This window comes from Schistocerca piceifrons, chromosome 11 (assembly GCF_021461385.2).
Source record: "Schistocerca piceifrons isolate TAMUIC-IGC-003096 chromosome 11, iqSchPice1.1, whole genome shotgun sequence".
Classification (NCBI taxonomy): domain Eukaryota; kingdom Metazoa; phylum Arthropoda; class Insecta; order Orthoptera; family Acrididae; genus Schistocerca; species Schistocerca piceifrons.
In genome coordinates this window covers 89,921,296-89,946,119 of record NC_060148.1, presented here as the reverse complement: position 1 = coordinate 89,946,119, position 24,824 = coordinate 89,921,296, and the positions used below count along the sequence as shown (strand labels likewise).

The 24,824-nt window shown below is 43.4% G+C and overlaps 1 non-coding gene across 1 annotated transcript; it reads left to right on the top strand.

The window, feature by feature from the left end:
• Positions 1-7,137: 7,137 nt before the first annotated feature.
• Positions 7,138-7,212, top strand: Trnas-cga. The gene has a single exon. It is a non-coding gene; the product is annotated as a tRNA-Ser (tRNA).
• Positions 7,213-24,824: the final 17,612 nt, after the last annotated feature.

Here is a 24,824-nt window from a genome sequence, read left to right as displayed (position 1 = left end):
CGCAAATGGTTAGGGAAAAATAGTTCTATTACGATTTATCTAACTGTGTCACAGTGTCGGCCACTGGAGATTGGTGGTGAAAAAAAAGAAAAAAACTTCGTTGCTTAGCACCAAAAGTAGTATAGGCGTCGGTATAGGACACTTCAAAAGTGAAAATCGAGTAAAAATAAAATTTCTAATCTTTTTCGCTTTAAAAACTGAGGGAATGGGGCAAAATGAGTGGAAACAAAGTGAAAAATTTTCCACATTAAATTTTAAAACATTTTTGCGCAAAAGTAGTCGCCTCTTTGAAACCTGCATTTTTTTGGGCAAAAGATTGCGGACACTTTTTGGCGGTCACCGGTCACTTCTTCGCAAAATTCTGGCGTCTTTTTTTTTTGGCAGTTACGTTTTCCGCTCGCTTTTTTTTATGAATTTTTGGCAATCAAAAGTTTGAAATTTTGTAGGCCTTGACCTATAAAATTATCCTTAGTAGTGTTTATATGTCACGTTTATTATTTGCTCGTTGATGAACATCGTACAATTATTTCTATATTGTCATCGAGTATGAGCTCGTACCGACGAGCAGGATCATCGATGTATTCTGTAATCACTGTTTCCATTTATATATACAAAAGTTTTTCTTCAGTAACTCGAGGGAAGGATATTAATTATTCCGCCTTTTTCCTCTAGGAGCATACGTATAACACAGTTAAATTTAAACTCTTTTGGTATAAATTTTTTCACCAAATTTTTGGTTTTCTTATCTCTCGTGATCATGTTTTTGCTTATGATAACCTAATCTTCAGAAATCTGTATTAATTCAATCATCGTATTCTTGTTGAGTTTTACGGAATTTCTGTAGTTTAGAGTCAAGCCATTAATTTTGGTAGTCTGTTAGCCTTTACATATTTGATAAACATAGCTTTTTGGTCCAGTGCTTATCCATTCAATGCCAAAATCGTCTTTCCAAATGCATCTGTCCATTCGCCAAGTATGCAACCTGTTTGCACTGTATTTCTGCCATCGTCAACGTAATCAATAGAGTCTGCGTCGTAACATAAAAGTTTATCGCCTAATCTATCGAACATGTCATACAAACTCATTCTAGATTTGGCGGTCTGGAAGTGCTTGTGCTATCTTCGACATAGAAATCATCGTAGCGATATGTCACCTTAATTATTTCCTCGTTGATTGGTATCACATTAGTTACGTCTATTTTGTCGTCGAGCAAGAGTTCGTACCACCGTTTAACGTCGTCTATAAGTTCAGCCTCTGCCCGAATTCCCCCAAAGAGAGTTGAGGCATATTTAGGCAACAGCTCACTTGCCGGCGTTCGCTTCAATATTGTTAATATCGGACTCGATGTCTTGCTTTTCCTTGATAACTCGACCATCTTCTTTCGACTCGTAATCATCTTCCCAAGGACTAGTTTCCAATTTGATCTTTATCAGTGTTTTAATATGGTCTCTGAACAACTCATTACTTACTCGATCAAAATGCCGCACCTCGTAAATTTCCTGTATTTTGTACCCTTTTCCGATAGCCTTGTTGGGCTTTATCGTTGTCCTAGTTCCTACAAATGCTCGCTCATCGTCATTATTGCTGCACCTACTATGAGGCTTTTTTCTACACATTTCGCACATAGAGCGAATAAAAGCTTTTCCTGTATAACTGGAAGCACAGGATCATACAAGCCTCGACGCGCAAGCTCTTTGCATTTAACAAAACCAAACCATTTTTCGTCGTATTTTTCTGGTCTCAGTATCTGTACAGGATGACCAACAGAATAATCATCGTAAAACACCACTGTACACTAAACTGCAGATGTCTGTGTATCGCAGCTTCTTGCCTGAAACCTTCAATTTAGCAGCATTTGTTCTTCCACCGAAAAACTTGTCTCTCGGATTCAGTGGTTCTACGACATTGATTGCTTTATTTACGTTCTCTTTGTACCCCTTCGAATTTTTCCACTTACAACTCCACATCTCGACAACGTTATAACCCGCATTTCTCTCAACACCTGTGTTCGCTCCGCTGTCATTGGAAAGAGATCATCCATTCATTGTTAACATTGTTGATAGTATCTGGAGAATAACATGTAGGGCAACCGTGCCAAAAGCACTGATACACGTTTTTCATGTTTGCATTGTAACTTTCCCGCCGTTCAATGCATGTTGCACATTAGGGAACGAGTTTAACCACGCAATTGACTCTTTGCTGAACATTTCCTTCCTTTGATCTTTGACTACGGTAGCCGTGTTATTCTCAAGCAATTTTGTTCTGTAAGTAGCCATACATACACTAGCGATTGTTATGTACTGAAATCGATCAATATTTGCTATTTCCAGGAAATAGCGCCCAAATTCAATACACCCAGACGGAATACGTCGACATCAAAGTGGCAATATTGAGCTAATTCGTTCTGGAAGTCAAACACGTGGTTTTCCTTCACCTTCTGAGCGTGCCATTCTAAGAACGCTTCTCTAGCTTCGGGTTTCTTAGTGTCAACACCATAGTACTTGGTCGGCCACATTGGATAAAATTTACGCTGTCAACTACTCTGAGGGTTAGGTTAGGTATTTTCAGCTTCATAAGCTTCGTCCATTGGTAAATGGTTTTGATCTTAATTCCGTTACTGTCACAACAATGCAAAATGAAGTACGCATCATAAGCCTATCCATTGTGTGCTATATACATATACTCCCTGTTAGTGTATGATATCAACCATTTACAAAATTCATTGATATTTCTATACTCGTATCTGTTTTCTTCGTAACCGTCCACAGCGACAGAGTTTGGCGTATATACTCCCATATCTTTTTCTGATTCGAAATCGAAATAGTAGTACATTTCTTTGTAAGTGCATTTTTTAAATCGTTTAGTGCCTCTCGCTTATCTTTAAATTTTCGTCACAATTTCAGCATTCAAAGAAACCACAGTTGTGTCCACTTATGCTTCTACTGCATATCTTTTTTCACTTTTTGCACTTATAAACTGTTTCACAAACTGGTTTGTGGTTATTCATGCATTTCCTATCAAAACAAAATCTGTTGCACTTTTTACAATAAATTCTTGATCACTTACGTTCTGTATTATCATGCTTTGGTCTTAACCACAAATTGCACACATTTCGTTTATCTTTTTTGCAAGAGTATTTGTCTTTGTGATCGAAGGGAACATCGCACTTCATGCTGTAGTATACGCTACCACTAAAACACTCATGTGGTCGTTATTTAAGTACATGTAAATCGTTATCTCTCTTTCCACGCCTGAAGAATGAATTACCTTGTTAAATGCAGCAGCTGAAACGACCGTGATCTGAACAATCAAAAATTGTGCTGCATCGTTGATATCGGCAAGGGTGAACGCTTTTTCATATTTTTTTCCAATTTTCTCGCACAACTTCTTCGCTAAAACTTCCTGCAGAGCTCCCCCTTTCCTAATGCAGAGAACTTGATTACCCGTCAATTCCTTGCCCAGTGTGTTTCTAGTTTGGTAGGTAAGTGCTGTGATTATTGCTCGTGGACCGCACAGGCTGTCAGTGTAGGTTATACTGTTTATGCTTCGCTTACTAAAGATATCATTAGCAATATTCACTATTTTCTTACGATTTCCTCCGTTTTCTCTAGTATTTTGTAGACCTCAAAGCAAAAAGTAGTGTTTTTTATGTCTACATTTACATTAGTTGTTAATATTCTGTCAGTCTGTGCAAATAGCCGTGAAGCATTGACTTTGAAATTCCTTTTCCACGAAATCGCGTGATTTGATTATTTACAACTACCTGCATTTGATCGCCTCGCTTGAAATCAGTTAACTTTCTTACCTCCTTAAGGCCTGTGTATACAGCTTTCCTGACAGCTTTCATCTACGATATTTCATGGGATCACCTTTCAAGTCTTTGATTTTAATAGTATAAGTTGTCTGTGAGACTTTTAATTCAGTAACAGTAGCGCTGTTACGGCACTATTATTATTATTATTATTATTATTAGCCATTTATTTATTATACTATATATTTATATATTTCAATTGCGCAATTCAATTTTTATGGTACAACTAGTATTTAGAGTGTTGCCACCTGTGGTGGAAGAGCGGTCGCCGTGTAACCAGATAATAAGTAGGAAGCACGTGTGTGCACGGCCTTCGCCGAGGCTGATTGTGTTCTCTTCTTCTTCTGTCAACAGATGTCGCTGATGTTTCCGCCATCTCAGGCTCCTCTTCAAACTCCAGACCTCTGCTCTCCCTATCAATTTCGTCCATCTCGTTGTTTCCCTTCTCTCCTATCGTCCCTCCTATGTCACTATCCACAATTCCAACTCCTGTACTTTCTCTCCCTCCACTGTCTTGCCCCAAGTCTCTGTCCTTTCCCCTCTCCTCTATCTCCTGTACACTGCTGATATGCCCAATCCTCCTCTGCCTGTCCATCTCCTCCAATTTACTGATGACACCGCCTTCCTGGCCCTTTCTCCTACCCCATCAACGGTCCCAATGTACCCTCCAAAGCCACCTTGTCCAGTTAATTTGTTTCCCTCGTATCAACTCCTCTAAGACCCAGGCAATCACCATAGTCCACACCACCCAGTCTTTCCGTCTCCATGATTTCTATCTAACCATTTCTTGTCGTCCTATCCACCTCACTCCTACCCTAAAATACCTTGGCCTCATCCTTGACAGCCACTTCACCTTGACCCCCTATCTCCTTGATATCCAACACATAGCCCACAATACACTTTGACTCCTGAAACTCCTGTCCGGCTGGACGTGGGGATTGCATCCTTCCACCATGCTTATTCATTTCGTTTTTTTGTTGTTGCGCTACTTTCAGATTCTTCAGTCTGCTGCTGTTTATATGGACCACTTGCTAGGATTGGAGCTGAACCTCTTACCCTCTTTTGTGAAATAACGTGAATAGATTTGGGTGGCATTCTGATGTCTTTGGGAGTAACCACAAAAGAAGAACTAGGCTACAGTGACACTGGAGCTGGAATATGTGGTGCGTTATTTGAGGTTTTAGATGGAACTGGTTCAATTTGCAGGGTTTCTGAATTGGAAAACGTAGGCCTATCGTGACAGATAAGAGGTCTGTCAGAGAGCAAAGAGGCAGAAAAATTTGTTCTCTAAAAACATCAGGTTTAAAAGGACAAATGCCATATTTTATAGACATGTTAATGACTGTTATAGGTGTTGTCAGCCCAAATATGCTCCTCCAAAGAGTCTGCTTGGCATTGGGTCACTTCTCGTCCATGATAGTTGTGGGAAAACTTCCCTATAGCAGACAAATAAAATGTGATAAGTGGAAACATGAATGACACATCCAATGGCTGGAATTTATGGCTTTAATGAGGCAGAAGTGTAACTGTTCTCACTTTGTTTTTCCCTGAATGCATTATGACACCCACGTTCTTCGTGTGTCATGTGACCGTCCAATATGAGAGGAACAGGGTTCTTGTCTGATAGCTTAGTATGGGTCATGAAATGGTCAAACCATGAAGGTAAAGTATAAAGTTGCATCGAACCTGAAGAAGTACAAGAAAATAATGTTTGTGGTGGATTACCATCAACTAACTCGGGTTTCGTACAGATGAACGAATCCCGCCCTAACAGTCCACGAAGGCCCAACAGTACCGGCCGGCCGCCGTGTCCCCCTAGCCTGAGGGCGTCATTGGATGCCGATATGTGGTCAGCACACTGCTGTCCCGACCATATGTCAGTTTACAAGATCCATCCAAGCGGTAGCCCAGCCTGACAGCCTTAACTGCAATGATCTGACGGGAACCGGTTTTACCACTGCAGCAAGGCCGTCAGCCTTCATTCAGATTCGAGGGAAACTAATCATTGGGGAGGGGGGGGGGTATGAAATGTCCGCATGGGACATACAAATAACTGTGTGGACAGAACTCCTCGTTCTGTGAATGTAGTTGTCCCTATTTGCTTGTTTCCTTTCAAGACGAGAGCCTTACTCGATTTTGGTTGGACATTAGGTACACCAATAATGTTAAATGTGGGTGAAATCCTATGGGACTTAACTGCTAAGGTCATCAGTCCCTAAGCTTACATAGAACTTAACCTAAATTATCATAAGGACAAACACATGCAGCCATGCTCGAGGGAGGACTCGAAGCTCTGCTGGGACCAGCCGCACAGTCCATGACTGCAGCGCCCAAGACCGCTCGGCTAATCCCGCGCGGCAATGTGTACACCAATCTCATTCACATTTAAGGTACGATGGAGCGGAAACTGTATTTCATCTGAGAGAGTTTTTAATATGGAGAGAAATTTATCTACATTAGACTTTTTTATGGCCTGAGCTCTGGCGGCAGATGTCGCCTCAGGCGATAGCAGTGTAAGGTATGGGTGATGACTCTTGAATCCACAGAACCAATCTTCTCCTTTGTCGAAAATATGTTTAGTGTTGTTTTTCTCAGACAGTTGAATAGCAAGATTTATGACATCTCTAACTGCAAAACCAAAAGAACACTGTTCCCATTGTCAAAATATAGTTTTTCAGAATGAGATTTTCACTCTGCAGCGGAGTGTGCTCTGATATGAAACTTCCTGGCAGATTAAAACTGTGTGCGCGACCGAGCCTCGAACTCGGGACCTTTGCCTTTCACGGGCAAGTGCTCTACCAACTGAGCTACCAAAGCACGACGAATCTTCTCCTTTGTCGAAAATATGTTTAGTGTTGTTTTTCTCAGACAGTTGAATAGCAAGATTTATGACATCTCTAACTGCAAAACCAAAAGAACACTGTTCCCATTGTCAAAATATAGTCTTTCAGAATGAGATTTTCACTCTGCAGCGGAATGTGCTCTGATATGAAACTTCCTGGCAGATTAAATCTGTGTGCGTGACCGAGACTCGAACTCGGGACCTTTGCCTTTCGCGGGCAAGTGCTCTACCAACTGAGCTACCGAAGCACGACTCACGCCCGCTACTCACAGCTTTACTTCTGCCAGTACCTCGTCTCCTACCTTCCAAACTTTGCAGAAGCTCTCCTGCGAGCCTTAAAGAACTAGCACTCCTGAAAGAAAGGATATTGCGGAGACATGGCTTAGCCATGCCTGCAAGGCTCGCAGGAGAGCTTCTGCAAAGTTTGGAAGGTAGGAGACGAGGTACTGGCAGAAGTAAAGCTGTGAGGACCGGGCGTGAGTCGTGCTTCGGTGGCTCAGTTGGTAGAGCACTTGCCCGCGAAAGGCAAAGGTCCCGAGTTCGAGTCTCGGTCGGGCACACAGTTTTAATCTGCCAGGAAGTTTCATATCAGCACACACTCCGCTGCAGAGTGAAAATCTCATTCTGGAAACATCCCCCAGGCTGTGGCTAAGCCATGTCTCCGCAATATCCTTTCTTTCAGGAATGCTAGTTCTGCAAGGCTCGCAGGAGAGCTTCTGCAAAGTTTGGAAGGTAGGAGACGAGGTACTGGCAGAAGTAAAGCTGTGAGTACCGGGCGTGAGTCGTGCTTCGGTGGCTCAGTTGGTAGAGCACTTGCCCGCGAAAGGCAAAGGTCCCGAGTTCGAGTCTCGGTCGCGCACACAGATTTAATCTGCCAGGAAGTTTTATAGTCTTTCAGTTCCTTCTCCTGTTCAGGGATGAAAACAGGTCGTTTTGAACCAAGGACATTTTCTCTTCGGTTGTCTCTTGCTTTAAGTTGTTGACTCGTCTCTTCACTGGGAATACTAAATATTTTTCGCAGTTGCTTTCATACCCTGCCGCATTTTTGTGGTGAAGTTCTTGTGAGCTCAATTTCTAGCCATTGAAGAGCTATCTGCTAGAGATAACTCGAGTCATATGTTTGAATGTGTTTGGAGCAAAGCAGTCCCCGGATAGAAAGGCAGGACAATCTTGCCCCCAAACGCTCTCAGACTAGAAAAACATGACTACATGATGTCTAACACATTCTAATATCTCGAAACATACAGATGACTTAAGTTAAAGATGCAGGTAACCAAAATAATTACTATAAATAATAGTTCTCCCACGTACATCTGATTTAATTATACAATGAAACTGACCTTTCCTTACTCCAATTTGCAACAAAATCGATTTTTTTTCGTTAGCTTCTAAACAGCAGCGGACATTCAACTGAGGCTTGGAACATAAGCAGCACATAGTAGAAAGTTCCAGCGACATATCACAAGGGCGTCACACCACCCATGGAGATGACGATACATGGGGCTCCCCTACGTCAGTTAACCTTCAATGTCTGCCATTCAGTATGCGTGTAAATGACAAACATAAGTTTGGAATAAGGTACTCTGAACTCCTAAAGTAGTGAAGAGCGGAAACATATGCCTGTACCACATTTGCAAAGCACTTCACGCAACAGAATCGCCAGTCTACTGGCATGAAAACGCCAGATAGCAGTAATAATGTCAAGCTACAACAACCCAACGAGATCCACTACAGTACCTTCAAGCATTAGATATCCTATACTTGTCACCTGAACATGTTTTCAAGTTATAATCTATACCTAAAATTTACAATAAGGATTTTGTCACTTGAACATGTTTATAGACTCTACCTAAAATTTACTGTAACGTTTTTTCTCTACTTGTGTTTCCTGATGAACTTGCGATTTCAGTCCGTGTATTACGAACTACAATCGAAACCGGTTACAACGACGTCGAAGTGGCCGACGGTTTACGGTCGTTATAGCCGATAGTCGGACAAACCCGGTTATTGATTTGTGTTTGACAAAGAAATTTTAGATTGCCGTAGAGGTAACAAAAAGTAGGAGAACTACAGTACACATGCAGTATTTACAATAAAGTATTTGTGAAGAGGAACGAAAGAGGAATTTTTCTAATGTTTATTCAGTGCATACAGGAGGAAAATAACAGTAACTTGTAATAGGTGAAGTAAGAAGTTGAAACAATGTACAGTGTTAAATAATGTGGAACACGGTCTTGGAAAATGCACGAGATAAAACGATGAGCACCAATAAAACTTACTGTAAGTGCTGTATAGTACAATATTCGTGAATGCCACAACTTCATTCCAGTTGCTGTATAACAAAAATCAATCAACAGCCACCAAATGAAAAGTCAGTATTCTATACACAAATTACTCAAATTCCTCCTGTGTTTCTTATTAATGCTTAGCTTCACAGGTCGTTGTATTTTTCACACACAGTCCTGGGCTCAGTCTGACAGACTGCAATATTTAAATTGCCATAAAAATGCATTCAGCAATTTCCTTGAAGCAGTCCATATTTTTATGTATACGTTACATTAACACCTCACACACAATACATTCAAGCTAATTTTAAAGTTTATTATTTAACGAAATAATAAAAACACAAAAAAAATCCCACAAAGCAGCCAGAGAAATGAAAAAGACACTATTACTTTTTAGGTTTTTAGTTTCCATCTCCAAAGTTTTGTTTACATTCGCTATAAATATTGTAGAGAGTTCAAGTTAGACTGGCTTGTTGCAACAATGGAAAATGTAAGGCGTTTTTCTCTTCTTTTATTGGGTCATGGGTTGAGATGTTTCGCGTTTTTGCGATAGTTCTTCATTGACATCTACACCTGGTTGAATCACACACAAAATATGGTGAATGGATGAAAAAGTTCACAGGGCATGTGATAGTTATTGACTCGGTCAATGTCATTAGCTATCACTGGAAGAGGCTTCAACAGCCAGCAATATTTGTTTCGACCAAATATATTTCTAGCAGAGCTTATAGCTAAAGATTCAGTCTCTACACTTCTGTCTTCATCACTTTGATCATCTGTCTCATTCAAGGAATTCGCAGGTGGCAAAACAAATTAGTCATCACCTTTGCACCGTTCGTATTCTGAATTACGTTCGTTCTCAGTTTCACTGGCACTATCTCAAGCCATCATTTTGTACTCTCTCCTCAAACCATTTAAAACAATATTCTCAAAGTCACGATCCGTACCTGGCTACTGAATCCACGATGCAAAGTGCAAGAAGTGGTTTCAAGGACTGGTATCATGAGAGAAGCAGTAATAGCATAGGTCCATGTCGCATTCAAGTGGCTACTAACGAAAGGAAGCCATGGAAATATAAGCAAAGAACAACTAGTAACGCAGTAATCTCCTACCACACCATTACGCATTAGCAGCAGAGTAACAACAGATGCTAGCAGTCCGTGCTACTGCACCTTCCACTCTTTTTAAGAGTTAAAATGTTGTACAAATGAAGTCATGTGCGAAAGTACAGGCTAACCCTCAGACATACAACCTTAGAGGAAGGTGTTGCCATATGTTGCTGGTATGGGAACTATTAAAATTGACATTTGTCTCACCCGTAAGTGATACTTAGACGTGAGACCAATGTCAGTTTTGATAGTTCCCGCACCCAGCAACAGATGTCAACACTTATCTCTAAGTTTTTACATTTGAGGGTTAGTCCGTTTTTTCGCACTTGTCTTAAAATGTGATGTACTGTACCTGACACACTGAAAATTTGTAACACACACAACCACAAAACATCAATAATGAACACACTATTATTCCACTTCCATACTTAAAAAAAATAGCACATATTGGAATTTAATTTCCTACGTTTCTGCAATCACAGAGAAGATAGAATTGTTTGGTTTTCTAACTAGTTGCTTTAACTTCAAAATGCAATAAAGAACGCATACTACAATGTACTGCTCTACTTGAGGTAATAAGGTATCACCAGCTGTGACATGGTTGCGAATATGAACAGTGATCCAATAGTGTCAAATGTTTATTTATTCCAGTCTTTGATCGCAATATAAATTCCTTTGAGGATGACCGGTTTCAGTCAGTAGTTCTCAATCTTCAGATTTGTTCTAACCATGTCCTAATGTGATAAAGCCGTAATGCCATCGGCAAAACATTTATACACCAGCAAAACATCGTCACGTAGAACTAAAATAAGGTGTCTAATAGGCTACACAGTCATTTCGCAACTGAGTAGTTTTGTACAGTAACGCCAGTTGCGATATGACTGTGTGGACGAAGTGGCCCATTTTACGCCACATTTTTGTTCTACGTGACGATGCTTTGCTGAGTATAAATGTTTTGATGATGTCATTACGGCTTTATCACATTATGACATGGTGTAGAACAGATCTGAAGATGGTCATTACTGACTGAAACCAGTCATCGTCAAAAGAATTTATATTGTGACCAAAGACTGAAATAAAAGGACATTTAATAAGTTATCTTTGTTTGCGTTTTGTTCTTAAGTCGAGCGTGCACATTTTGCAGAAAACAAGACTTTGAAAATAAGTTTTATATTGTTATTAGGAATCCCCAAAATACGTAACAAACTAAAATGAACATTGGACGTCACAGTCGATACATTTTTCCGAAAGCGTAATTAAAAATACGCCGTTTTATATGATAAGCCGCAATAAGTGATTTTATAAAATATAAGTTTTATGTGTAATTTAGATGAGGCCATTCACTTTCGCTGTTATAGCCAATACGGCTTTAGAAGCGATGTCTCTGTGAACAATATCAACTATATATCCGGATTATGATGTTTTTCAACCTCAGAATGCCAGAAACCTCTCCTATGACTATATTAATCAGCTTCTGGCAATCCTCGCTTCGTGTCGTATCGGCCATTGTGACCGAAAAAAACAAACGGATTTGAATTTCGCCGATTGTCGTCCGAAATCTGTACGTTCAGGTCATGAGACTGGATACATTGTGACTGTGCGCATAGTGGTGTACTGATGTGACGACATCGGCCGATGTCGGTCGTCGGCGGAATCCACCGACATCAGCGCTACAGTCTATGTTAGACAGTCATTATAACGTAAATTACGACTCTTTGAGCAACAGGTAAGTGACGACATTCGTGTCAAAATCATGACTGCCTCTGTCAAGTCTTGAAAGTCAGCCAATCAGCATACTTTAGATCACAGATATTAATGGAGAACTTTTCAGGATTGAGCGTCACACCTCTCTTGGGCTAATTTCAACAGCGAGAATCTTTGTTCGGAAATATTCTGTTGCTTGAGAAATGAGCTCACGCATCTAAGTCTATCTGTGACTATCTGACACAGTTGCCTCCACAAATTTTACATACATACTACGAACATAGTTTCCAGTTGTAATACCGCAACCCTTTGGGAACCTATATCCTATTCCAATCTCCACTCCCCAAAGAGGGTATAAATATAATATTAGTAAGTTTCACTAATTTAAAGTGTTTTGACATTGTTTACATTAGGTCTTACCAGTAAATAGAATGAAAGAAACGTGTTGGATTAAACGCTAATGTACCATCATAATTTACACACAATACAACCTTGAGGCACATGGTGGGAATAATTTCCCTCTTGTAATTACGGAGTAATTAACGATTAAAGTTCCAATATTTCCAAGTCATAGAGAGACAGCTATTTTTATGTTTTGAAGTCAGAAATTGTTTGATTTGCTAATAAAAATATGACACAATGATTTTTCAGGCAGAATCAACATACTCATATTGTAATTGTGTTAGTTAAGAAAACTGTAATGATGACCATATAGAAATGTAAATTTTACTCATACAAAAATTAATTAGTTGCGTATAGGCCTTTTATTTGATAAAACTAATCACTCTATACACCTGAAAATATAGTATGTTTTTTCTTTGAGTCAATTAACGAAAAATACTGTTGCAATGATAAAACATGTAATTTATAGTCTTATAAGAACAGATTCTTACCTGTCTTGGTATGGAATTATTCACTTTTATTCTATGTAAATTTCTATAAAATTTGTGAAGGTGTATGGAAAAACTCTAACTGTTCTTATGCAAAATTCAAGATGTAACAATGATAGTAATTCTTTAAAACCATATAAATGGAGGCGATTTGTGCGCCGCCATACTTCAGTCAGGCCGAATTCTGTATCGGCAGCATATTGTCAGACTTTCTTGTAAATCGCATTCATCCCTGAACATCTAGTGTACGAAATAAAAACCCTTGTAAACAAGAACAACGAAAACTTATTTTGACCATTTCATGATAACCCAGTGACAATGCCGTAACATCAAAATGAACCTATGGCAGTATCAAGAAGCAGCACCCCAGATTATGCAACATATGTATAAAACTGATGGAGGGTTATTTGAATGCTGGTAATGTGTTGTAAAACGTGGTATTAAATAATTAGATAGTGACTGAACATTGTTTTCCCCAAAAACCTACGATACATATCCCAAACTTCACATAAACATTTTCACCTCGTTTTACTATGCAGTACCTTCTAGAACAGGGTGTAGTCAGTTCAGTACTGTTCTCACTTTTTAGTAGAAATATCTTTTCAGATTTAACTTCCGTAATTTTTTCTTGAAATAATTACTTTCACAAAGATTTACCGACCTAACAGTTAGTAACAAAGGTCGCAAATTTTGACAATCTGAGAAGGAGCCACTTCCCATCTTTGTGTAGCGTCGACATCATTGTCGATAGTAAAATTAGGAAAATTATGGATGAAAAGAAATTTTTTTGTATGGAAACTGAAGTGTACAGTAAAGCCGTTCTTGGATAATTTGAGCTGACAGTTGCATTACTAATTGAAAATGGATGCTGTGCAATGGACTGGATATGAAAAATAAAAATATATTATCAGAAAAGTAGTGTTTTAACAAACAAATATATGCAAAAATATCTTCAGACTTGGATAATTTAAGCATGAAACTTAAGCCAGGCCAACATTTATACAGAATCGAACATTTCAATTGAGATATGAAATTTACAAGCAGGCAAGGTCCATCACAGTAGGCAACTGCAATCATTTTTTTTTTTTGTGAAGGCATCGCCTATCTTGTATCACAATTGGATAAATATATTAACAGTTATAGCTTTTCATGTCAAAGTAACACATGATTTAGTTAATTTTTCCATCTGTCTCATTTTCATTTGACTGCAGCTTATACTTACATCCGTAACTATTGGAATTAATTCCACATTAATTATATCTATGTATGTACCTATGAGACTGGCGGTGTCATGGGCACATGATGTGGTAAGGCAACCTATACAGGGTGTGCTGAAATTGTTCGTACAAATTAATATGAGAGGCAGAGGATATCAAAATAAAAAATATATTTTATTAAGTACAATACATATGTTCCCCGACACCAATTTCTGATGCTAGGGATGAAGGTAGCTTAGCGACAGTTTGATTCACAGAATCTGCTGGAACGCGCGACCTATAGGCGCGAATGCACACAGTACATCTTTGGACCATCGATTGGCGTGACAGTTAGAAGATTCCTTTTTTTTTCTTTTATTGGTTTTCATTTCCCCCCCCCCCCCCCCCCCCCCGGGGTGGCCGGGCTGGCAGCAGCGTAATACGCCGCTCTGCAGCCTACAGGAAAAAAAAGGGTGATAAAATGGTGACTGCTTAAAAAGAACATGGTGAAAAGTTGCAAAGAAAATATAAAAAGTAAGGGTGGGTAATGCTGATTTAAACACGATGTAGTTAGACAGGCACAATTAAAAAATGTAGTGACAGTCTGGTTTCTGTTCCCAACACTTAACAAGGGGGATGCACAACACTGAACAACTGCGGAAACACTGCACTATAGAGTACAAAGAGATACGCGGGGGGTGGGGGGGAGGCCGTCAAATGAGGATGAAAACCCAAAAAAGGGGTAGCCGATGGAGGGAGAGGACACAGAAAAGGGGGGTAGGGCAGATGCAAGAAGGAGTGGGAAAGGCAGTGGGAGGGGAAGGAAAAGGAGTCAGGGAAGAGAAAGGAGTCAAAGAGAGGGTAGGTGGAGAAAAAACAGGATGGAAGGGGGAAGAGGGAGCCCAGAAGAAAAACAGGGGGAGGAAATGGGAGGAGAGAAACAGTGTAGATATGACAGATCAATGGAGGGAGAGAGGGCCTCATTCGAGAGGGTGAGTTGATGGAAGCCACCTAGGGAAAGGAAATGAAGGGTGTAGAGGTGGATGGGAGAGTGACACAACAGAGAAGGTATGGCAGCAGGAAGGGTTTGGATAGGAGTAAGCAAGGGATGAGGGGGATCAAGTCGGTGGGAGGTGTAGATGGCTTGGATATGTTTGAGGAATAGGAGCAGATGGGGAAAAGGAATCAGGTCACAGAGAATCTGCTTGGGGAATGGGAGGCGTATACCTAAGGTGAGTCTGAGCACATGGCACTCGAGGATGTGGAGGGACATATAGAATTTGGGAAGGGGGGCGGGTATCCAGGCTGGATTGGCATAACAGAGGATGGGACAGACTAAGGATTTCTAGCTGTGGAGGATGGCAGAGGGGTTCAACCCCCATGTCCAGCTAGAGAGGAGTTTAAGGAGACAGAGTGGCTGAGGGCTTTGGATTGGATAGAGCTGAGATGAGGAATCCAGGTGCAGTGACAGTCAATGGTGAGTCCAAGGTAGGTGAGGGTGGGGGGAGGTGGACAGGATGGGTGCAGATGGTAAGGGGAATATCACGGAGCCAAAAGGAGCGAGTGGTTTGACCTACGATGATTGCCTGGGACTTGGAAGGATTGATTTTGAGCAACCACTGGTTACACTATGTGGCAAAAGAGTCAAGGTGATTCTTGGGAAGGTGTTGGACCTGTTGAAGGGTAGGAGCCAGGGCAAGGTAGGAGGTGTCATCAGCATACTGCAGGAGGTGGACTGAAGGGAGGATTGGGGCATATCTTCTGTGTACAGGAGGTAGAGGAGAGGGGAGAGGACAGAGCCCTTGAGTACACTGCAGAGGGGTGGAAGGTGCAGGAATCGGCATTTTGGATGGTAACATAGGAGGGGCAGTGGGAGAAGAAGGATACAATTCGATGGACATAGTTGATAGGAGAGGCATAGGTCTGGAGTTTAAACAGGAGACCAGGAAGCCATACGCGGCCATAGGCCTTTTCGAGGTCTATGTAAACAAAAATGGCAGAGTGACGGGAGTTAAGCTGGAGGGAGAGGAAATGAGTGAGGTGTAGGAGTTGGTCGTCGGCAAATAAGGACAGTTGAAAGCCACACTGGGTGCTGTGAAGGAGGTGGTGTCGATGGGGGTGGAGATGGATGCTCTGGGCAAGGGTGGATTCCAAGAGCTTGCTGACCACCGTGGTGAGACATATAGTGCAATAGGAGGAGGCATCAGATGGAGGCTTGTTGGATTTGGAGAACATCAGGATACAGGAGGTTTCACATAGGTCAGGGTAGAAGCCAGGGGGAAAGGATTACATTGCAGAGGGCAGCAAGGACTGCAAGAAAGGAGGGACGGCAGTGTTTGAGATGGCAGCAGGTAACGCAGTCATGGCCGGGTGTGGTGTTCCTGTGTATTGATTGGAGTGTTAAGTTCTGATGGTGGTGTGTGGCCCAAGTACTGGAAGCTAGGAGCAAGGGAAGGAGCAGAGGTATTCATATGTTTGATGCCACTGGGGAAGAGGGAATAATCAAATTGGGGATCATCTGGAATGGAAAAGGCATTGGACAGGTGGGAAGCAAAGTGGTTGGTCTTACTGATGTTATCTGGAAAGGGACAGTCATCAAGGAGGAGAGTGTACTACAGGATAGGGCAGTTCCCAGTAAGGCGATGGAAAGCAGACCAATACTTAGATGAGTTTATTGGGAGAGTGGTGTTGTGTGCATGTCTGTCACCAGGCATGAAATTTCTTCGCAGTAAGCATGTGGTGGATGTCTCGTAATTGCCGGTGGGGGGCGAGTAAGTCGAGGTGATGAGTGTAGAGGACGGAGTGGTACAGGTGACAAGATTCACGAAGGAGAAGGATGGCCTGTAGGGTGAAGGCTGGGCGGTGATGTCTTATGGCTTTGTTAGGGGTATGTGTGGCTACAGCATCAGACAATATCTGGTGGAGGAAGATAGCTGTTTAAGACATATCACCTCGAGATTAGAGGATAGGGTCGTGGCGTTAGTCCTGGGTGTTTATGGAGTCCCAGTAGGCATCCCAGTTGTTGTGGGAGTAATCGTGGACAAGTTTAGCTGGAATGTCAGGGTGAGGAATGGGGCAAGGATGGCGACCATCAGAGACGGTGAGGACAATGGGTGCATGGTCGCTGCCAATTAGGTCAAGGACTTCCATGGTGATGCGCTCAGTGAGATTGGGAGTAGTGTTGGATTTTGGTTGGTTGTATTGGGGAGGGGGGGTACAAGGTCTCCCTGGAGGGTGGTGGATGTTGATGTATGTAGCAATCACATTGGTGGAGAAGGTGTGGCAAGTGTGGGCCAGGAAATCATAGGGGGCAGGGGGGTATGAGGTTGGATGTTGATGGTGGCTCATGTGATGATAAGTGGAGGGAAGAATAGGCTGAGGGTGGGATGCTTGTCAGGATTGTTGAGGAGAGGTTGGGGCCAAACACGGAGGTGCTTGTGTTGGCCACCAGCTACCCCACCATTAGCCAGGTGGTATGGGCTGTCAGTGTGGTAGAGGGTGTAAGGGGCTGTGGTGACAGAGATACGGTGTTGGAGGAAGGGTTCATTTAGAATGAAAGCCTCACGTGGTATTAATTGACAGTGTGATGAAAGAGGAGTTTGTGGGCTGGCAGGGAGCAGATATTATGGTGAAGGATACTGTAATGTTGTCTTGCCTAGGTAGGGGAGATTTAGACGAGGTTGGTAGGGGTGGGTGATGGTGAAGTGGGCATTGTTATGTGAGTAGGTGTCATATGTGGTGAGGTGAAAGATGGAACAGGCAATGAGGGTGATTTAGGAAACTGTGTGGGGGTGTTGGAGGGGGTGGATATTTTGGAGGACAATGGTAACAAAGCGGATGTTGTCCTCTGCAGTAGGAGGAGGGCAGAGTGAGTTGTTGGGGGGTGGGGTGACCAGAGATGGTGAACTCTGGGGTGATGGGAGGAGCTTTCGGTTTACCTTTAGAGGAGTAGGTAGGGCAGTATTCATTACAGGTATTACAGGAGGGGAGAGAGGCGAGGTTGGGGCAGTACTTCAGGAAGTCGGAATTTTTGCAGTGGGGACAGGTAGAGGAATCTTGCAGGCGGCAATGACATGGTCGTTATACTTAACATATCAATGGCAGCAGTAGGATTGGGGGGGGGGTGTGAATGGGAGGGCGGGAGTAATTTGTGACATCTATTTTAGATTTGCTTCCCTCTGTAAGGAGGTGGTCGATGCAGGAGGAGGATTCTGTGAATAGGTGCATGAGGTAGGTTAGCTCCGCATCATTAAAGATGCAACAGGCCAATCAGATTTCAATGTCAGTATGGGAATTTAGTTCCGATCACACTTCAGCCTCCGTGATCACAGGGATAAACTTCACGATCACAGCAGTTAAGGTCGGCAGACATTGGGGAGGTTGAGGCTGTTGGGGAGAGGATGGGGTGTGGTAGGGGGTAAGGGTGGCTCATGGGCAAAATTGGATACATGGAATTTTGGAGAGGAGATCGGTGTGGAAGGAAGCATTGGGGGATTTAATGAGGACCAAGTATTTTCAAGAAATCAGAAGAGAGACAGGGGAATTGGGGAAGTATTTATGGATGGCCAGGGTGATGGTGTGAGTGTCGAGGAATTGACGGTCAGGACTGGAGAGGACAACAGTGTAGGCAGAAGGGGTTGTAGGGGTGGGGGCCGGAGTCGGGACCATGGGGTTGGTGGTGTGATGGAGATTGGGGTTTTCTTTGGGGGTCAGGATTAACGTTAGAAGGTTTAGTTGGTTTCTGGGACAGGACAGGGTGGGAAGGGGGCTGGGGAATGGGTTGATGGGGGAGGTTTTGGCGAAGGTCCTCCCTGAAGGGTGGGTGATGCAGCAGGTGTGGGGCATGAGTATGGCAGAAACTGTGGCGTGGTGGGCGGAAATCTGTGCTACCTGGGAGCCTGTCGTCGGTGGTGCAGTGAGTGGTGGTAAGTCTGAAGATGGCAATGGGGTGAACACTAAGGGTGAAGGAGAAGCAGGGGAAGTGACTGCCGAAAACGGCACTGGATTGGAGTGGACATGGAGGGAAGGGATGTGGTCTGCTGAAGAGCTCCATGTGATCATGGTTGGAGCAGCTGTCGGGGAGGTGAAAATGATGGAGGTTGTAGGGTGGGACGTGGTGGTGGTTTCAAAGTGGGGAGTGAAGATGGTGACTGTGCTGACGGCGAAGGTGACAGCTACGATAAACGGCAGCAGCAGCGAGGACAGCGGTGGCAGTGAAAAACTGCAGCGACTGCGGCAGCAGCAGTGGTGTCGGCGACAGTGCAGAATGGCAGCGACAGCAGGCACACAGATGGCGACAGCAGCATCAGCGGCAGGAGGCTCTTCCAAATGCGTTGATTCTACTGTGAGCGTAGCCCAGGTAGTGCAATCTTCTCGCTTGGAAATGAGGGGATCCAACCCTCGAGGAAGATTGCTGGCACATCCACAATGGTACCAGCAGCAACAGAATTTCTAGCGACGAGGTCTACTTCTGTTTCCACAGTGGCCTCCTACAAGAGCTGCTTTGTATGACTACCAAATCAATTGAAGTGGGATACTAAAAAAAAACTCACATACGGCTGGGAGAGCGGTGAGCTGACCACATGCCCCTCTGCATCCGCATTCCAGTGATGCCTGTGCCCTGTGGATGATACGGTGACGGTCAGTACGGTTGAGCCTTCATCGACTGTTTGGGTGGATCTCTGTTTTCACTAAAAAAAATAACGCTTGCCTTGAATGGGAACGAAAAGAATTTGCTTTCTGTACATGTCTCCACGCTTTTGTCTTGAAACGCACTGTTGTGAAAAACATAGGAAAAAGCATATACGGAAAAAAGTGGCTATGCCCGATGCTGCTCTCTCGGCCTGCTTGTTACGTGGACAATTGCACTTTCCCTGGCTGCTCATAGTACACAGAGGCGATGCGAGAGTCAAAGAGCAGCAGGCAGTAGCTAGCAGTGTGTACTGCCACCAGCAGGTGGCAGGCGCGAAGTTCCTCACCAACTGGTTCTGCTTCCCAAAACGTGGCGATGCAGACCAGCTGCCCATGGACGATCGCTGCCCTGGAAATCCGCTCGGCCCATCATATTTACAACTCCTCTGGCCCTACCTTCTTCCTGGCTGTCCTTGCTACCCTGTAGAATGTCCTCCACTTGATTTTACCCCGACCTGTGGAAGACTTCCCGTGTACTGCTGTTCCTTATACCCAACAAACACCCGTCTGATACTTACTCATATCATTCCATTTGCCTCACTTCCATGTTGAGTAAGGACTTTGAGACCATCGTCTGCCATTATATTCAATTACCACCTTAACCAGCACCACCTCCTTCCCCTTACCCAGTGTGATTTCTGGCCTTCTTTTCAGCCGACGACCAGCTACTTAAGCTTACCAGTCTTCTTTCCCTCCAACGTAACTCCCATCGCTCCACTATCTTTGTTTCCCGTGACCTCCAGAATGCCTACGACTGTGTCTGGCGTCCCAGGCTCTTCTTCAAATTCCATACCTATGCTCTCCCTGTCAACTTCATCCATCTTGCTGCTTCCTTCCTCTCCCGTCCTCCCTCCTATGTCACTATCCACAATTCCAACTCCCATACTTTCTTTCCCTATGCCAGCGTGCCATAAGGAGCCGTCCTTTCCCATCTCCTCTATCTCCTGTACACTTCTGATGTGCCCAAACCTCCCCTACTTGTTCATCTCCTTCAATTTGCTGGTGACACCGCCTTCCTATCCCTCAATAGCGCCAACGTACCCTCCAAAACCACCTTGGCCAATTCACTGCTTGGTGTATAACACTCCTGTCTGCTACTGCTATACCATAACCTCGGAACTGGATGCAGTTTGCAAACAGCAGTTATGGTATAAAGCAACAGAGCAGTGTTACCCTCTGAGAGGAATTTTGTTATGTTGACCGTGTTGTTCCTAACGGAAGTGGCTTATCGGAAATGAAAGTCAGAATTACGTAAATATTTGAACAGAAACAAACAAAATTTTGCCTATCTGCACTGTTTAACGGATAACGAAAACGGCCGCCAGCCTATCTAGGCAAGAGAATGATTAACATTCTCGTTCAAGAAAATAGGTATTAGTAACTTTAATGGATAAACACACCCTATACTTTGTCACACGCGAGTGCAGTGAACTCTGACACATACGTATGTTTACGGTAAGATTGAAACTAACAGTTAAAGCAGCACAAACTATTTGCAAAATTATAACAGATAACGAAACACACTGTTACTTTCAGGGCTTATTTAAACTGAATAGTCTTTATAACGTTACTATTTATATCCACTGCAGAATTAATTGGATATAGGTTAAGTCTCTCTCACTTAAATACTTTACTATTTAAAATGAAAGTTAATTGGAATCCACTGAAAGGTTGCTTCTCACTGTCATTTGAAGAAAGAAATTATGATTTTTATAATTAATGGTCTTTCCGTTACTTGTTGCTCAGCATTAACACAATAGACAAACTGTGGATCCAGTTATACTATTAATATGCGCTTCCAATACACAAGAGAGATAAACACTTAGCAATCATGAACATATAATTTCCTACTATTGCAGTTTTCCACTTTTACTACAGTGAGACACAAAATTAACATATATGTAAGATACTGACTCACTTTCTGCAATTTACAACAGGCAGTAATGTGATCATTTAGTAACCAAAACTTTATAAGCCTCAGTCTTAAGAACTTTTAATTTGAAGTTGGCAACAACACATTAATAAACAGTTTTACTAGGAAAATTATTTTCAGCAAGCATCATTAACTTTAACTCACTCTCTTGCCACATAAACTTTAACTTTCCCTTTACTATGTTCAAGAGGCATTAATTAAAAAATTGTGTTTAATGTTCTTTCAGTAAGGACACTCGGATATCACTTTAGCTCAAATGGAGAGGAACCTGAGAGGTGTTATGATGAGGAAAAAAAATCAGGGTAGATACATAAATTCAGATAAAATTTACCTTATATTTGAGCACACTAACACATCCAATAAGCTGATCCTTCACTGTACATCATTGTAGTATTCCGATGTAATGATTGAGCAATGTGGTGGCAACTGCATGTTGTTAGGTGGAATTGCAGGTAGAAATGCTGGACTCTGTTATTTCTTGCTGGCGATGATTGATACCAATCCCAGAATATTTCCAGCTATTTATCCATTCTTCCGAGGCACTGGAAAGCGGCAGGAAAAGCCTCTCTCGGAACCAGCACAATATGCATCTTTTACATGGCAGTGCACAGACTCGTAGCCCGTCCTCGACTCGTAGCTCGTCCCTGACTGACTATCAGTTCCACCTTTTCCACCTAGGCCAACCGCAATTTGCGCGCACTACACAGTTCCGTTCCCGAGGGGAATCACTACACCTTTTACATACAAACTAACTAAGAACCCTAAGTGAGGATCAGCAGTTTACATAACAGCAACCAAATACATTAAATAAAACAGAACATTTGAACATATTGACGTTTCTACCAAAAATTATTCACACAAAATTACAATCATATACAGTAAGCTTTGTTCCCTCCAAATGGGACAAAGAATATAAATTGCAGATACACTACTTTGCATTGAACCAAAACATGACGTCAAAGTTTGCACAAAGAAAGGAGTATACAATTTTGTGTTATCTATTCAATCAAACACATTTACAGAAGCACAGCAATGTAACATTAAATGAAACAAAAGCAAAATAAATCAGTACAGCACTAGAGCTATGGTGTTACAGGTGCAATCAGTGGTTCCTCTGTATCAACCCCTCAAAGACCCAGGTGATCATCATAGGCCGTACCACCCGCTCTTCCTGTCTCCATGATTTCTACCTCACCATTTATGGCTGCCCTATCCACCTCACTCCTACCCTCAAGTACCCTGGCCTCCCCCTCGACCACCACCTCACCTAGACTCCCCATCTCCTTACCATCGAACACAGGGCTCACTCCTGCAACTCCTGGCTGGACATGGGATCTGCATCCTTCCACCATCCTTCACACCTACAAATCCATGATCCGCCCCATCTTTGTAATGCCAGCATTGCTTGGAGTTCTGCCCCTCCCAGGTTCTATAAAGAACTCCAAATCCTTGAACGCCATGTATTCCGCCTCACCTTCCGCATACGCCTTCTGTCCCCCACGTGCATCCTCTACGACCTCATCACCTTCCTCCACCTTCTCCTTTTCCTTGAACATCTGTGTACGCTGTATATTGTCCACTGCCTTGATCCCCCTCACCCCCTGGTGTCTGCCTTCCTCTCCACAAGGACATTGCTGCACTTTTACCCTTATGTCTCACCCTCCCTTCATCTCCACACCATTCACCTCCTTTCCCTATGCAACTTCCAACATCTACCCCCCCCCTACCCCTCCAGATGATGTGCCTCCCACAGATGATTTCCTTTCCAATCAACTCTAATCCCACCTTCCCCTGCCTTCTCCTCGGGGCTCCCTCTCCTCCATCTCCTGAGTGGCTTCCCCTCCTACTCCCCCTCCCTCTCCTATGCTCCCCTTCAGTGTCTCTGCACTCCCTCCTGCCTTGTCTTCCCTCTTTATCTTATTCCCCACCTGTCTCCTGCCTCTTGGTGCACACCCTGATGCCCCTTACCTTTTCATCCCGCCCCCTCCCTTGCTGCACCTTGCACTCTCCTGCTTTTCCATCCTCTCAAGCCTCTCCCTCGGCTGGTCCCTCCTGGCAGTTTTATTCTTCGTTGTGTGTGGGTTTAACATGTCTTGTTCTGTAGTGTTTTTAATACTGTGGCCAACTTTTAACCTGTGTGTGGGACTTCAGTGTCTTTTTTGTGCTCTGCGAATCCATAATAGTGTTTTTTTATCTTAACGTTGCCTTTTTTTAATTGTACCCCATGAACGTCTCCATGTAAGTGTATTTTTACCTCCCTTGCTCTGTTTTTATGTGCACCTTTCTTATCGCCTTTATATATACACTCCTGGAAATTGAAATAAGAACACCGTGAATTCATTGTCCCAGGAAGGGGAAACTTTATTGAAACATTCCTGGGGTCAGATACATCACATGATCACACTGACAGAACCACAGGCACATAGACACAGGCAACAGAGCATGCACAATCTCGGCACTAGTACAGTGTATATCCACCTTTCGCAGCAATGCAGGCTGCTGTTCTCCCATGGAGACGATCGTAGAGATGCTGGATGTAGTCCTGTGGAACGGCTTGCCATGCCATTTCCACCTGACGCCTCAGTTGGACCAGCGTTCGTGCTGGACGTGCAGACCGCGTGAGACGACGCTTCATCCAGTCCCAAACATGCTCAATGGGGGACAGATCCGGAGATCTTGCTGGCCAGGGTAGTTGACTTACACCTTCTAGAGCACGTTAGGTGGCACGGGGTACATGCGGACGTGCATTGTCCTGTTGGAACAGCAAGTTCCCTTGCCGGTCTAGGAATGGTAGAATGATGGGTTCGATGACGGTTTGGATGTACCGTGCACTATTCAGTGTCCCCTCGACGATCACCAGTGGTGTATGGCCAGTGTAGGAGATTGCTCCCCACACCATGATGCCGGGTGTTGGCCCTGTGTGCCTCGGTCGTATGCAGTCCTGATTGTGGCGCTCACCTGCACGGCGCCAAACACGCATACGACCATCATTGGCACCAAGGCAGAAGCGACTCTCATCGCTGAAGACGACACGTCTCCATTCGTCCCTCCATTCACGCCTGTCGCGACACCACTGGAGGCGGGCTGCACGATGTTGGGGCGTGAGCGGAAGACGGCCTAACGGTGTGCGGGACCATAGCCCAGCTTCATGGAGACGGTTGCGAATGGTCCTCGCCGATACCCCAGGAGCAACAGTGTCCCTAATTTGCTGGGAAGTGGCGGTGCGGTCCCCTACGGCACTGTGTAGGATCCTACGGTCTTGGCGTGCATCCGTGCGTCGCTGCGGTCCGGTCCCAGGTCGACGGGCACGTGCACCTTCCGCCGACCACTGGCGACAACATCGATGTACTGTGGAGACCTCAC